Below are 16,385 nucleotides of genomic sequence, written 5' to 3' on the forward strand. Positions count from 1 at the left end.
GAAATAAACACTGATGGAGCATGACCGTCTAATCCGCAGGACCCATTCAGATTTTGTCAAATTTTACAATAATTCCATTTGGAGAAAAGAATTGTCTAGAGGTCCAAGATCAAATCCAGGATGATTCGTTGCATTTGGCTGCCAACTCTCTAGACTCTTGCAATTTAAACAGTTCTTCCACCTTTCTTTGACTTCCTTGAACCTGACAGCTTTTGGTGGGAACCTGACACAATTTGGTGATAAGTTGACAGTTATTTTCCATAATACTGCTTAATTTTGATGAATATAATGACATACGTTTCTTTCTAAAAATGAACAGCAAAAAGAAACTTCAAACTCCTGGAAAATAATCAGCATTCTCTCTGTGCCCTATATCTCCCCTCAGTGCTGCAGTTTAAATAAGAAAAAGCACCCTTACAAGAAAGGGAAGAAAAAGACGGGAGGTGAAAGAAAATGAAATCAGTAAGAAAATCTTCAGAACGAGAGAAATAACTTCTGCAACATTTTATTTAAGCCATAATAATCTCTCATCAGTATTAAATCCTAGATCTAATCCAGTAAAAAAAAATAATAATAACCAGTATCTATGTATAAATAGGGCACTCTAGTAAATACTTCAACGTAGGTAGGTACCTAATGTCTCTTTCTACGCTTGAAATTCTGGCTTCGTCTTTGTACTTTGCATTGCCTGAAGCTTTTGCAGAACCAAACTATGAATGTCTCGCACCCAATTCCTCCATAGAAAAGTTTTCTCTTTATTGGAACTCATCTCTTTACTTCGTTGTCTGATTTTCAGCTGGTGTTTTGGCAGATTAACTGTTGGGCATCTGTTATTTAATGACTGCATTGTCATTCTGTTATCATTTATTTTGTTACTTATTTCTCAATAAATGTCATTCAGTCAACAAGTAAACTTCTCTTCCATGAAAACAATGAGTATTCATAATCATAAAAATTATTTTCTGGATGAAATTTTCCGTTATGTATTTGCAACATCAGACTAAAAATTTTTTTTAATTTTTTTTTTAACATTTTGAGAGACAGAAAAAGACAGCACAAGCAGGGGAGGGGGCAGAGAGGGAGGGAGACACAGAATCCAAAGCGGGGCTCCAGGCTCTGAGCTGTCAGCACAGAGCCCGATGCAGGGCTCAAACCCACAAACCATAAGATCATGACCTGAGCCAAAGTGAGATGCTTAACCAACTGAGCCACTCAGGCGCCCCCCAGACTACAAATTTTTGAGAAGTATATACATAATACCTAGGAATGCATTTGCTGCAGTGACATCATCCCATTTCATTCATATAAACATTCACATTTTATTATCTTTAAAAATTATACAGTGCTTTGATCAACACGGCAATGGCTGGTTAAGCTCTCATTTCTTTCATGAATCCTGTGGTTTGTGATCTATTACTCACTGATCCAGTTCCCCAAGATTTTAGAAAAATCTTTACAGTATTAGCTCTGGATCGCATAGCGTTTTTATAAATCGGAATGATATTTTAACTTACCTAAAGGATATCGGTTAATTCCTTGCGATTTCCCTGGTAACTCCTATGTATTCTCCCTTTTTTCTCTGTACAGACTTATGCAGCTCCAAAGGCCCAAGAGAGGCAATAATGTAACAGACAAGATCTTTGAAGGTAATTTTATCCAACATTCTTATTTGGAAGGCATTTGAGAGGAGCACAGAGAAGCCAAGTGCCCAGGTTTCCTGATACCAGTTCTGCAAATCCTTGCTACGCTACGCACCAAGGGACCTGCCGTCTTCATAAAGTTGATGTCTTCCGCAAAAACAAAACGACACAGACAAGAAGCCGGCACAGAGTATGTTCTGTGTATCTATGACAGAACACCGAAGCACCCTCTATTTGGGCAGGCTGACCTCCTCGTGGCGAATACCGTTTGGGGAGGACGGAGATAATAGCCGATTAGAACAGACCGCGCAGCCAGGTCAGGCACATACCCAGGCAAGCTGTCCAGGCCTTGCCGACAACCTTCTATAGCCTCACCTCTAAATAAACATGTAACAAATATCTCATGGATATCCATTTGAAAGGTCAGCAAATGATTAGCCTGCCCAGAAGGCCCACGTGTTTCCATCCAGCCCTGCGTGATTTGAGACCATTTCCTGCACCAGGGTGCCAGAAGACAAATGGGATGCAATTTCAACTAGCCACTTGAGAAATTCTAATCAAACCTTCCAAAGGCTTTAACCAAATAAACCAATCCAATGTGTATTTTAAAAATGGTCTGAGAATGTAAAGGGCAAGGAAAGGGAATGGGAGACAGAACAGAGTAGGGATATAAACATACCATAGAACAGCCGGATAAGAAATGGAAGTTTTAATCAAGTAGCTGCTGTTTTGTACAACTGGTTTGGTTAGCATTTACTAACAGATGAGACTTGCCTTTGCTGAATTGATGTGAATAGACTGTTTCCTTCTTGGTCGGGCAGACGTGATATGCAGAGGAAGCAAAGTCGTAATTTACTTGTAAGAGGAGTTACATCAGCATCGTGATGGCAAAAGATGTCCCTCATCTTTGTCGCCCCGACAGCAAAAGTTTAGCATCCATGGGCAAGGGTGTGTTTGCGGTAACTGTGGCATCCAACACCACCTGCTAAGGGATCCAGGACAAGTCTCACCTATCAATTCATCAGGCAATAGGCAGACGGACCTTGGTCCTAGCCGTGGATCCTGTAATGGCACCTTAACTGGCTTCAGCCCCTCTTCGCTGTGGTCCAGAAGCTCCTGGAGAACACTGACTTAGGCAATTGCCTGTGCACGAGAGAGCCTTTGGGGAAGTCCAGGATTACAGAGAAGAAGTGCCAGCACACTGCTGCAGCAAAAAACCAATTTGGCTGCCTTCGAGATGGCAGTAAAGACTGGAGGAGATGACGCGAGGATAGCCACGCAGAAGTTCAAGGAACAGGAACAATCAAGGTCACGTAACACCGCCAGAAGCTCGTAATAAGCTTCCTGTAAGCAAACTGAACACATGAGGATCTGCAGTTTACCAAACAAATCAAAATAGCAGCTTTAAGGAAATTCAGTAAGCTATAAGAAAACAAAGCCAAATTGGTACAGAAACTGTGACACAGAGTGGAGGTTCCTCAAAAATTTTTAATGTGAAACTACTATATGATTCTTCAATCCCATGTCTGTGCATGGATCCAAAGGAAATGGAAACAAGATCTGGACAAAATACCTTCACTTCCATGTCAGTTCAGCACTATGCACGGTAGCCAGGATATGGAACAACCTAAGTGTCCGTCAACAGACGAATGGATAAAGAAGATGCGATGTGTCGCATTATTACGTTGTGCTGTAATGATATATATAACGGGATATTATTCGGCCACAAGAAGGAGGGAAATCCTGCCATTTGTGACCATATGGATGGACCTTGAGGGCATGAGGCTAAATAAGATAAATCAGAGAAAGACAAAGCCTGTACGGTATCACTTCTATGTGGAACCTAAAACTACTGAACTCATAGAAACAGAGAGTAGAAGGGTGGTTACCAGTGGCTGAGCAGTGGGGGAAATGGAGAAATGTTGGTCAAAGGGTACAAACTTCCAGCTATACGATGAGTAAGTCTGAAGCTAATAATTCTGTATTATCCTATATTGAAAGTTGTTAAGAGAGAAAATCTTGAAGAGTCTCACCTGCAAAAGGGAAAACTGGTAATTATGTGACATGTTGGAGATGTTGGCTGACACTGTGGTCGTAGCAATCATTTTGCAAAATACAAGTGTATCAAGTCAACACCTACATCTTAAAGTTACACAATGTCATGTGTCAGTTGTATCTCAATGAAGCTAGAAAATAAATGAATCGTGTAGCAATTTCAGTTAACATTTATCGGTTACGTCATATTACTGAACATCCTGCTAGATCCTTTTGCGTGCAATCTTACTGAATTCTCATAATCACCTAAAGAAATGTGATTTCCGCTGTGTGTGCAGACCATCATCCTGGTTGCTACAGAAGTTAGGAGTTACGAGTAGGAAAAGGGGAGAAAATGAAAAACATTTACACGTGAACCCTCATGTTTGTACTGGTTATCTACTTATTGGTGCAAAATGAATCCACTGAAAACTTAGTGACTTGAAAACAATAGTCCTTTGTCCTCTCTCACAGTGTCCACGCATCAGGAATGGGGCAGGACGTGTTGGACATGCCTTTCCTCCACAATGCCTGTGGCCTCAGGTGGAACACTCAAAGTCTGGGGGCAGAAATCACCGGAAGATTTACTCACATACATCTAGTGGTTGATTCTGGCCTTGGGTCACAGATCTGGCCAGTCCCAGGCTTCCTTACATCATAGCTCTGGATTCTGAGGTAAGCATCATGGAGGGCGTAGGAGAGGAGCTCGATCCTTTCTGTGACCCAGCCTAAGAAGTCACATGGGATCCCTTCAGTCATACCCCACTGGGCCAGTTGAGACAGTCACAAATCTTGTCCTGATTCCAGAGGAGGGACTATAACCCCAGCAGCCCCATCTCTGGGTGGGTCAGTCATACTGTAAAAAGAGTCTTTGGGATGGGATAAATACATTGGAGCAGCCACCAATGAGAAACAAAATTCCCCACAACCTTATACGTTGGTAAAGCCTTTAGGGTGAGCTCTGAAGTCAGCCAACACCAAGAAACATGCCTCATGCAGGACTCCATGGGTGGTCAGAGAAGGGAAGCATTAGAGATGATTTCAGACTAAGGATTAAGGTGGGCTTCATAGAGGAAGCAGTATTTGAATTCTATCCGACTGGGAAGCATTTTGATTCGTTTATTCATTGCGTGCCTACTTGGTGTATGGATGGTAATGTGCTAAGTGGAGAATATAATGGAAAATTCTACTCCCAAGGCACAAGGTTGAAGGTGATCTCAAAAGAGGGCCTCAGGACTTCCTCAGTGGGGAACTATTCGTTTGCACCCTTGCTTCTCTCCTCTCACCATCATATTCCTTCTTGTGTTGCCGGAAGCTCGCAGAGGTGCGGAGATCATGAATCATACTTCCCCTGACTTCCCTTTAGTCTCTGCTCCAACAGAGAGCAGGACCATGGGAGACATGGCACTAAATAATTTGGGGACCAAGCTGGAAATTGCTTTGTATTTATTTTTTTAGTTTTTTTTTTAAGTTTTATTTATTTAAGTAATCTCTACACCCAACGTGGGGCTCGAACTCACAACCCAGGGATCAAGAGTCACATGCTCTTCTGACTGAGCCAGCCAGCACCCCTGTTCAATATTTCTAAAGGCAAAAATTCTACAAAACACTGAATGGAATGAAATAATCTATTTGTAGACTATTGAGTTGCCAGTGTTTAAATCTTCAAAGAAACCAAATTTCTTGTGATGTGTGAACTCAACAATTTAAAACACACAGAAGCAAATATTTTTATAATTTCTCTTTTCTGTTTTATTTCAATATATCCCATTTCTTCTCTCTACCCATGTGATTCCACATGGAATAGAGATCAAAGCTTTTACTTGTTGATGAGGAAATGCACAGAAAAATCTAAACATTTACAGTAATTAACAGTTGGACCAGAGAAACTAGAAATGTCAAAGCCATGACTGCAACTTTTTAAATCCCATCAATTATTCTGTTCCTGAGCAAGTGAAACTTTCAGCAATACTAGGGCATTGTCTTTTTTTTTAATAGCTCCAAGTCTTGTATTTTACTACTACAGAACAACTTCCTAAAGTAGGATATGCCCCAGATTTATACAAGAGCAGTTCAGTAAAATATTCACTGTTTTTAAACCCGCACACATATTTAAAAAAAAAAAAAAAAAACTGACTTTGAGAACTCACTGTAAATTCCAAGCCTCTGTTCTGATCATGAAACATTGACCATGACTCAACTGTGATTTCTTTCCTCATATAGATGAGATTTGCTTATAGCTTTAGACTTATCTTGAAAGTAGATCATCAAATACCTTTACAGTTAAGAATTTTGCAGATTGTACTTCTAATAGAGGATCAAGGCATGGTTATTTAAAAACCAGTGATTTCAAAAGGCTAAGAATTTCATAGGGTAAGAACATTAATTTTCTAGGTTGGAAAATATTTTTTTTACCACAGAGATGGAATGATCCTAAACTCTTGTTTCTCCCTTCTGAAGCTCTTTAGAAGTGGCTCAGAGATAAAGTTCAAATACAACGAACTTTAGATAAACCAGCTCATCAGGTTTAAGCGAATTCAGAGGCCTTCCCACTGTGAGTAAAACCCTAGTCTGTCTGTTATGCTGTCAGAAGCAGCATTCTGTGATTCACATCAAGCCTTGAAAGTACAGAATGATTACTAGGTGTGGTCTAAGCAGCCCAAGGCAGCCACATATTTATTCATATGGTGATCTCTCAGGTAAAACCACACTACCAAAGAATAAGGATCTAAAAATATGAGGGTATATTGTGAGAATGTATCAAAATAATATAAGGATCCACAATAAAACTAGCTGATTAAGAACCCCAAAATATGAGAAGTGGGGAAGAACCACCACCAATGATGAGACCCACTTGGCATCTGCACTCATGTGGGAGGAAATGGAAAGAGCAAAATGGGGTATCCGAGTACCCTGAGAAAAGGGGGATCCAAAATTCACCAGCAGGTACTCTCTAAGCATGAAAAGACTGTCAGGGGAGTCTGCAAATTTCGTTCATGGAGGAGAGCAAGGGAGCCTGAGGAAAGGTCAGCAGGTGCCAAAATGGTCTTGGTCCTTGGAACAGACCAAGGAGCTTTAGAGCTATGAAGCTAGAAATATATCCTGGCCCACCCCTGCCTTCTTAAAAGTACAGAAAAGCTCCTATCACTTAAAAATGAGCGACAGAGGGGCGCCTGGGTGGCTCAGTCGGTTGAGCAGCTGACTCTTGATTTCAGCTCAGTCATGATCTCAGGGTTGTGGGATGGAGCCCTGTGTCAGACTCCATGCTGACAGCTTAAGGCTTTTTCCTCTCTCTCGCTCTCTTTCTCCCCACCTCTGCTCCTCCCCCGCCCCCCCTCCACCATGCACAATCTCTCTCTCTCTCTCTCTCAAAAAAAGAAAAAAAAATGAGCAACAGGAAAGGATCATAGTCAATTTCTATACAATGTTATTATTATTACAAAGAAAGAAAAAAGTGAGGGAGGAAGCAAGGGAAGGAAGAATATCCTTACAATCAATGAAAGAAAAACATGCCCAGAGAGCAAATAAAACTGTTACCTAATGTCTCAATATGAACTAAAAAAAAATTAACATAATTGTAGAAAGTATTAAAGAGTAGCATAAATCAGAATTGGAAAAATGTGGAAATAAAGTGATTGGAGAAAAGGAATATTTGAAGAAGTCGGAACTCAAAAACTACATTTATTTATTTAGTTACTTATTTGAACATTTTTTCAAAATAAAGAAAAATCATGCAAACTGGAATAAACACAATACAAAATGCCCTAAAGGAGCGTTATAAAATTGAAAGAACAAATATTTTTAAAACCAAAAATGTCATTTTTGAAGGCGGAAGGGAAGACCCAATATACACATAGGAGTCCCCAAAAAAATAAGTAATGGATGAGAACAAATAAATCTGTAATTTAAGCAAATTTTCCTGAATGAAAAAAGACTTGAGCCTAACCTGGATACTTGAGAATATTGACCCACAGCTGTCAATACTGACATGTATCCCAGGAACACAGTCTTCAAAAGGAAAAAAAAAAAGAAAACCTTTGGGTATTCAGCAAAAATACCAAGTCAGTAAGAAAGTAAAGAAAATCAGTTGCCGTCTCACTTTTCAGGAGCAACACCATAGGCTAGAAGACAATGGCATGATATTTTAAAATATGCAAAAAGGAAAATTCAAGCCAAGAATTTTGTATTCCATTAAATGGATCTTCAAGTTTAAGAACCATGTACTAATGGCTTTGAATTCCAGGAATATGGTTTTGACAAATTCTCCCTGTCAATTTATTACATAATGAGCTTCAGACTACCAATATGGAAGGAGATACATTGACGTAATACTCGATAATGGTTGTGAGATAGAATAGTATTTCGTAATGCAGTCTGGTTATGTTACAATACAACCATCGAAGCTTGATGGAAGAATGGCCAGAGTATATGACAGTAGAGTAACTTCATTTCTAGGCATTAAGCAGTAAAAGGACACTACATCAAATCAGATGGTATGGAGATGAAGAGAAGAGAAAATATGAGGACACTGGCTAATTTCAATATTGCTCCTAGTGGGGAAAAAAAATAGGCAATAACCAAAAAAGAGAGCACTAAATGTTTTATATATAGTATAAAGACAACCTTGAGAACAAAAATATAAACCTTTCTGGAGAACATATTCACTTATACATTTAAAAGAAAAAAGAACACTTTCTTAAAGTTTATTATTTTGAGAGAGAGCGAGAGAGCAGGGAAGGGCAGAGAGAGAGAGAGAGAGAGAAAGAGAATCCCAAGCAGGCTCCCAGCTGTCAGCATGGAGCCCGACGTGGGGCTCGATCTCAACGACCATGAGATCATGTCCTGAGCCAAAATTAAGAGTCGGACATTTAACCGACTGAGCCACCCAGGCGCCCCAGGAAGAACATTTTAATGGTTTCCAAAGAATGAAGGATGAAATAGGGTAGAGGGATCATAAGTTAGTCCTTTTTTGAAGATATCTTGTTCTGTAGATTTGACTTTGGAAGCTTATAAATATTTTATGCAATCTTAAAGCAAAATGAAAATTCTAAAAAGCAGTTTCTGGAGTTCCATTTCTGGGATGAAAACATGCGCACCTCCATGGACCCAACCCAAGCAAAGTTCATGAAAATTATTCTTCTAACTTTTAAGTCTCTGGGAATTTCCCAAGGGCATCCAGCAAATGAATCACGATTTAGTCAAGAAAATCTCCTGAAACTTATAGGAAAAATGACAGTGTGCACTTGAGCTATAACCCACCCACTCCCAGCCCTCTGCCAGCTAAGTTTGACAGAAGCCCCACTCTGGGCGGATGAGGCCGAGAAGACAGGTCTCCCTTCCTCCTCGACTCCTAAAGAAGGATTGTAGTATCTCACCAGGAGAGGCAGTCTGCCAGCATTTCTCATCCCCACCAACTGTAAGATGAAAAAGCCAAATTCCTGCTGAGAACAGCTGAGAGGTCAGGGCTCCCTTCCCCCACCTGGTCCCTCCTCAGACAGACAGGCAGAGGCTGACTCCCAGTCACAGCATGCCAGGAATGCTCCGGGGTTCTGTCCACCTTCACCCCAGCGGACTTGTAGGGCAGGGCGCTTCGGGTGGCGGGGTGGGGGGTGGAATTCACAACTGCAAAGGCCAACATAAAAACAAGAAAAAAAATCTTAAATCCGCAACCTATCTTTCACCTTCTGTCCCTAGAAAAAGAAGAAAAAACAGCACAAAGCAAGCAGAAGAAAGGAAATAAGGATTAGTAGTGAAATAAATAAAACAGTGTAAGAACAATAAGTCAGTGAAACCAAACGTTGGTTCTTTGAAAAGATCAAAAATATTGGTGAAACTTGACCTAGATTAAGAAAGAAGAGGGCGCCTGGGTGGCTCAGTCGGTTAAGCGGCCGACTTCAGCTCAGGTCATGATCCTGCGGTCCGTGAGTTCTAGCCCCGCGTCAGGCTCTGTGCCGACAGCTCAGAGCCTGGAGCCTGTTTCAGATTCTGTGTCTCCCTCTCTCTGCCCCTCCCCTGTTCATGCTCTGTCTCTCTCTGTCTCAAAAATAAATAAACGTTAAAAAAAAATTAAGAAAGAAAGAAAGAAAGAGAAAGAAAGAAGAAAAGAGAAGATTCAAATTAATAAAAACATAAAAGAAAGGGGCACCTGAGTGGCCCAGTCGGTTAAGCAACTGACTCTTGATCTCAGCTCAGGTCATGATCTCACAGTTCGTGGGTTCAAGCCCCGCATCTCTGTGCTGATGGCGTGAGCCTGCTTAGGATTCTGTCTCTCCTTCTCTCTGCCCCTCCCCTACTTGTGCTCTTCCTCCCTCTCAAAACAAATAAATAAACTTAAAAAAAATTTTTTTTAAACATAAAAGAGGAAATATTGCTACCAATACATAAATAAAAATAATTGTAAAGGAATACTATGGGGGTGCCTGGGTGGCTGAGTCAGTTAAGTGTCCGTCTGTTGATTTCCACTCAGGTCACGATCTCATGGTTGGTGGGTCTGAGCCCCACATCAGACCCCAAGCTAACAGTGTGGAGCCTCAGAGGGATAATCTCTCTCTCTGCCCCTCCCCCACTCACACTCACACAATCTCTCTTTCTCAAAATAAATAAATAAGCTTTAAAAAAAAAAAAAAAAAGGTATACTATGGACAACTGCCTGCCAACAAATCAGACAACATACATGAAATGAACACATTGTAGGAGACCTACAGACTACCAAAAGACCCAAAAGAAATAGAAAATCTAATAGACCCATAATCAGTAAAGAGATTGAATTAGTAGTCAAAAACACTTCCCACAATAAAAAGCCTGGGACCAAATGGCTTCACTGATGAATTCTACCACATATTTGAAGAACTGGTACCAGTTCCAAAGCATTCCAAAGTCAAAGTGTTCCAAAGTACAAGCGTTTCCAAAAACATAGAAGAAGAAACAAAGAAACACTGCCTGACCCATTTTGCGTATCATATATTGAATAAGTGACTTGTTTACAGAACACATAAAAAACTCTTAAAACTTAATAATAAAGAGGCAAGCCAATTTAAACAATTTTGAAAAAAAAATTCCCAAAAGAAGATACATAAGTGGTTAATAAGCACATAAAAAGATGGTCAACATTACTAGCCATCAGGGAAATGCAAACCGAAACCAAAATTAGACCCCAGTTCACACCTACCGGAATAGCTATAACAAAAGATGGATGACAAATGTTGGCAGGGACGTGGAGAAACTGAAACCCTCCTATGTCGCTGGTGAAAATGTAAAAGATGCAGACACTCTGGAAGACAATCAGCTCCTCGAAATGTGAAACATGGGGTTGTCACGTGACCTGGCCATTCCACTCCTGGTTTATACTCAAGAGAAGTGAAGACACAATGTCTTCTCAAGAACTTGCCCACAGGCAAAATAGACGGTAATTACCCACCATAATTAACTGAAACGTACATGTTGAACTTTAAAAGAAAATACAACTTGCAAGATCTGATAACTGGAAAAAATTGACAACACAAACTCACCACCAGAATACCAGAGTAACAGTGTCTTTTGTGGTTGTCGTTGTTGGTTTGTTTGTTTCCTGCCTCGGGCTTGGGTTTGGCTTTAGATCCATGAGGCACTATTTTCAGTACAGAAAACAGGTGCAGCTTTGCCGAAACAAACAAGAAAACAACTCTCAGCTTTGCGGTGTGTTCAGGGCAGCTCGTGAGTGACGTTCCAAGGCAGCTAAGGCAGAGCCAGAAATCACTTCCCGTTGGAAGTACAATCATCAGGGAGTCAAGATCAGAGCTGTAATGAAACTTCCTAGACTGTTGCTTCGTCGGGACATTCATATGTGCATCCACAGTGTGACGTGTTTGAAGTTAGAAGTAGAGCTTGAATGTCTGACTAGCCCATATGCAAAAGCAATTCGGAAGATTGCTGGAGAAGCACCTTCATGCACAGAAAGGCTGAGAGATGCGGAGCGGCTGAAATTGCAAGGAGAGGAGTCTGAGGCTCGGCTGGCCAAAGCCACCAGCCAGGTCCTAGGCAACGGTGGGACAGCCTGGGCGGCACCTCTGGCCTCCTGCCCTCCTGGGAGCCCCCCCCCCCCAACAGATGGCAGCAGCAGCAGCAGCAGCAGCAACAGATCACAGAACAAGGTGCCATCACCTGTTGTGAGACGTGCCTAAGGCTCAGCGGTACCCGTGCGTCGTCCCTTTCGCTTTGGGCCAACCTCATTTCTCAACTCGGAATCTTCACAAGTCCCAGAAACATTGTGCTCAGACTAAACACGTTAGTTTTTAGCACTCAAGGCTTTTCTGAAGGTTTCACAGGAGAAATGGAAAAGAAAGGTCAACCCCACACTGCAAAAGAAACCACTCTAAAACTCTTCATTGAACAGGTGAATCTCCAAGGTTCTGTCCTCCCCACCAGGCCACTCCTGGCTTCCTTCCTCAACCTCCGCCACCCCCCCCCCCACTTTATTATGTAGAGAAAATCATTCTTGCCCCATTTCCATCTTCTCCCTTCAAACATAATCTTCACAGTGTTGAGCAAACAAAGGGCTTTCTGGAACCCAGGATCAGCCCTCCCTGTTCCCCATAAACTGTGGGATTATAAATTATCTTTTAATTTATTATTATTTAATTAATTAATTTTATTTAAATTATTTAGTAATTTGATAAAAATAATTTTATTTATAATTTATTAATTTAGTTATTTTTAAATTGAATCCTCTAGGATAGGATTTGGAATTGAATCCCAGTATTATTTTCAAGGGACATTGTGTGAATACTGATGCATCTAAATCCCAGGTAACAATAAGTTACAGTTAATAGGTTTGTACTACATCAAATGCATACTTACTACAGGTACCTGCAGAGAATTCCTGACAAATGCCAACTATAAAAGAAATGTTAACGGCGCATTTAACAGATGGAATTTTAGAGACAATGTATTACTGACTAATACCCTGCTGATATGCTTTATTTCCTCAAATAACACGCAACAGTTTCCATCATTTAAATAATAATGACTCATGAGAATTCTTCCACTATTAGAGTCAGAAGATTGCAGGAAGCCCGAAAGGATAACTGAATGACCACCGCGTTCCTTTACTTTTCAGGCAGCTTGTCACTTGATGGACTAGTATCAGTTGCTTTCCAGAACATCCCAAAGGTGAGACTCCTACAGTCATTGCTTTAGCTCTGTTGTCATTCGAGGAAATAGTCTGGTGCCCCTTCGTAGAGAACGCCTGGCTTTCCTGAGTTCCCAGCAATGCGGACAACCCATGTTCAAATTCATAAGAGAAACTCCTCAGACTTTGAACACTCTAGACTCTGTGTCAGCAGTAACTGGGCAAGACCACATCACCAGAGGCTTAGGAGTCAAAGGAGCAAAAATGAAACCATAATCGTTAAATACTAATGACAACTTAATTACTTTCTCAGAGAAACAGAACCATTTGAGACCATCGGAAAGCAGAAAGTGAGATAATAATTCAGCAAGAACTTTCATGCTGTTCGATGCTAAGAGTATCTCGTGGATGTGCCCAGCCTCTGCCCATTGTCCTCTAAAGTTAATATATGCCTTTCCAGGACCTCGGGGACTCATTTACAAATAATTACAAATAAACAGATTTCCTGGACTTCTGACACTTCTTATAGAACATGTGTATGACCCACGCATCAGATTGCTAGGATTTTAAGGACTCTTAACCACTTACGTAACACACTGGATAAGAAGTTGGCAAATTGATTTACAAAAGATGAAAGCTCGAGGTAGGACTGGCCACATATTGGGGAATGCTGTGGTCAGTGCATTTGGCCAACGTCAGTCCTGCAACGCAGGGCCAGAAGTACATCCCTCTTAGCCCTTGGGAAAATGGAGTTGCCTGTGGCTTTGATTCATGGTTCCGATACATCCCCAGAGCTGGGCCTATATCCTGTAGTTAAAGCTTCAAAGGAAAACGCAAGTCTTCTATCAGGGAGAACTGATTGTGGAGCTCAAGCTCTTATTTGGAGAAAAATCTGTGCCTGTTCTGATATGGGTAGTCTGTCAGACTTCATGGACTAGTATCTCAGCCCCAGGGACAAGGGGCTGAAAGCAGAAAAGACCAAGGGTAGTGTGACCCCCAAGTCTCCATGGGGTCCTGGGGGCATTCTGGTGGGCCCATCCCGACAAGTGTAGAGCTAGGTGTGTGAGCTGGGGTGGGACTCAGGGCATCCAGGCAGGGGCACAGGGTGACTCCAAGGAAGTACCCAGGGAACCAAGCCCATAGCAGCGTGACTAAGGATGCCTCCCTCAGCTTCTCAGGTGGGGAGGTCTGGGTCTCAGATTCCCATAGGGGTGGCCGGTTTTAGGGACAAACCTAGGAAATAACTGTTCCCGCCACCAGGGCAGGTAAAGAAAACTCTCAGGCATGTGAGTCCAACTCCTCTTGAGAAGAACCACAACCGGGAAGGAGAGGTGGTGCTTGGTGCAGAGGCGGGAAAGACATCTTTATGCCTTGGCTACTGTTAGTGTTGGTGTGGGATCCCAAAGTGTTGTCAGTAGGGGCAAAAATAGCCATGAGGTCCCAGAACCTCCTATAAAAAAAAAAAAGGTAGGGGAAATAAAGGAGCGGGGGAAGACGGTAGCGAGTTGAGCTAAGTGAGCATCACCGTCAGTGAAAGCGAGGTTGAGCACTGTTAGCAGAAATAAGTCAAAATTGAGGACTGCCTTCCCTGGCATACAACCTCTCGCCTTCCCCGTTCTAGAATGGTTTTTAAGCCAGATACTAAAAATTCTGTGTTCTGTTCTCATGGCGTGTCTTCTCTCCTCCAGTGCCGGACCGCCTCCCACCTCCCCTGCCTTGGCCCATGTCCGACACGGGGGAAGATTCTCACCGTCCTCTACCACATTTTCTTTCATGGCCCCTCTCAGACGTGAAACAATCTGATGGGCTGGTTCCCACAGCAAATCTGTTACCTCAGACCCACCCGATCGTTAACAAAAGACTCCTGAAAAGACACAACCTTCATTCTCAGGGATGAGTTTAAATCCTGGCGTTTCAGTCATCAATCATAGCAGATTGGCGAAGACAGGGTTTCCCTCAAAATTCATCATGAATTACTTCATTTGCAACCTAGCTTTTGTCTCTAGGCCACTCCAATTTGGGGCTTAAAATAAATCTGTGCAAACAGCAATTATGTGTAAACCCCTGACTCCTTTTCCCACCTACAATTTCAGCACCTCCCACTGGAAAGTTCCACCTCCAGTTATTTCTAGGAAGTTTTCTATTGAGGAGGGAGGCTGGTTCTTACGTTATCTGCTATCACCCAGCACCTGCGATTTTATTGTCCTTCTACTCCTGTCCCTTTTTGTGAGGGCCACAGTCTGCTCCCTGCCAAGCTGTTTAAGGCCCAACCACTGCCATGAACGGCGGAATCACCTCCTGCCACTGAGATTGCACCCTGTGCACATTTCCATTAGCTCTAACCCCCTAAAAAAGGGACAGCTGGTGGCTTCATCGCTTAAGCCTCCGACTTCAGCTCACGTCCTGATCTCCCAGTCCGTGGGTTTGAGCCCTGCAGGGGCTCTGTACTGACAGCTCAGAGCCTGGAGCCTGCTTCAGATTCTGTGTCTCCCTCTCTCTCTGCCCCTCCCCTGCACGTGCTCTGTCTCTCTCTCTCTCTCTCTTTCTCTCTCTCTCTCTCAAAAATAAATAAATGTTAAAAAAATTCTAAACTCCCCCTCCAAAAAAATGTAGTTCTGAGTTATTTCTTTATTTTTACCAAATCTAGTCCTAAAGGATTTAAAGTCCAAAAATATGTACAATGAAATAAGGTAATGAGTAGAAACTGAATTTGTAGAAAAATAATGGTAGAAAGATAACAATAAAGCTATCAGTGAAATTAGCGCATAAAACACATGCCCTAAGATCATGTGTGCTTGCTTGAGGTGGTCCGAAAATTTGACTCTGAGCTTTTTAGCAGCCGCTACAAAAAGGGAACCATAAGCAAAATCTTTTTAATTCTCGGTATCCGAAATCCGAGACAAATGTCTCCTATGGATAGATCTTTATAAAGAAGTTTCTCTTTCATGTAATAATACCCTGTTACCTTCATCAATATTCTTATAGTAAACCCAATAATATGCATGAGATCAGTTGTAGCATTTCTTCAAGGTGTAACTAGGGCATGTTATACAAACTGAGTTCAGAAAAGTAATTTCAATGTAGGAAAACAAAAACAAAAACAACGTGGTCTAGGTTTGGTGCAGAAATAAAAGAGTATCGAGAAAACAGGCCCCAGAAAGCCAACACATTGACTTCTACATTCAGCTGAAGGGAGGGTAAGGTTGACAGGTTTTTATAAAAGCTGAGACCCCCAAAGAAGGTGTGTGTGGCATAGAAGGTCTCCACCAGTGCACGAAGTAAGCAGAGAGTACCGGACAACACAGGCAAGACGTTCTCCAATGTGCAGAGAAATGAGCAGTCAAGTCTCAGAGCTAGAATGTGAAAACAATCATTTTTTATGGAAAACCGTTTATGAAAATCTCAGCAAAAACAAACAAACATAACCCTCATTGGAGTATCTATTGAGCGTCCAACTTCAAGCAGGGTGACTGCCCAGTGAACCCTCCAAGACAATTGACTGAATTGACCCTAACATAATTGACGGGATTTACCAGTTTTCTAGAGCTATTAACCATCAGCCAGTTGTAGGTTGATAGAGACTAGTAAAAATGAAGAGATTTTTG

At 41.7% G+C, this 16,385-nt stretch overlaps 1 long non-coding RNA gene across 1 annotated transcript in view; it reads left to right on the forward strand.

The window, feature by feature from the left end:
* The window catches only part of LOC107179918, a 96,443-nt gene that overhangs the window by 60,862 nt on the left and 19,196 nt on the right, over positions 1–16,385 (forward strand). The window contains exons 2-3 of the long non-coding RNA XR_006212875.1: positions 1,588–1,646; positions 4,149–4,349. This is a non-coding gene — a long non-coding RNA (uncharacterized LOC107179918). The remainder of the gene's footprint in view (positions 1–1,587; positions 1,647–4,148; positions 4,350–16,385) is intronic.

Source organism: Panthera tigris, chromosome F2, assembly GCF_018350195.1.
Source record: "Panthera tigris isolate Pti1 chromosome F2, P.tigris_Pti1_mat1.1, whole genome shotgun sequence".
Taxonomy (NCBI): domain Eukaryota; kingdom Metazoa; phylum Chordata; class Mammalia; order Carnivora; family Felidae; genus Panthera; species Panthera tigris.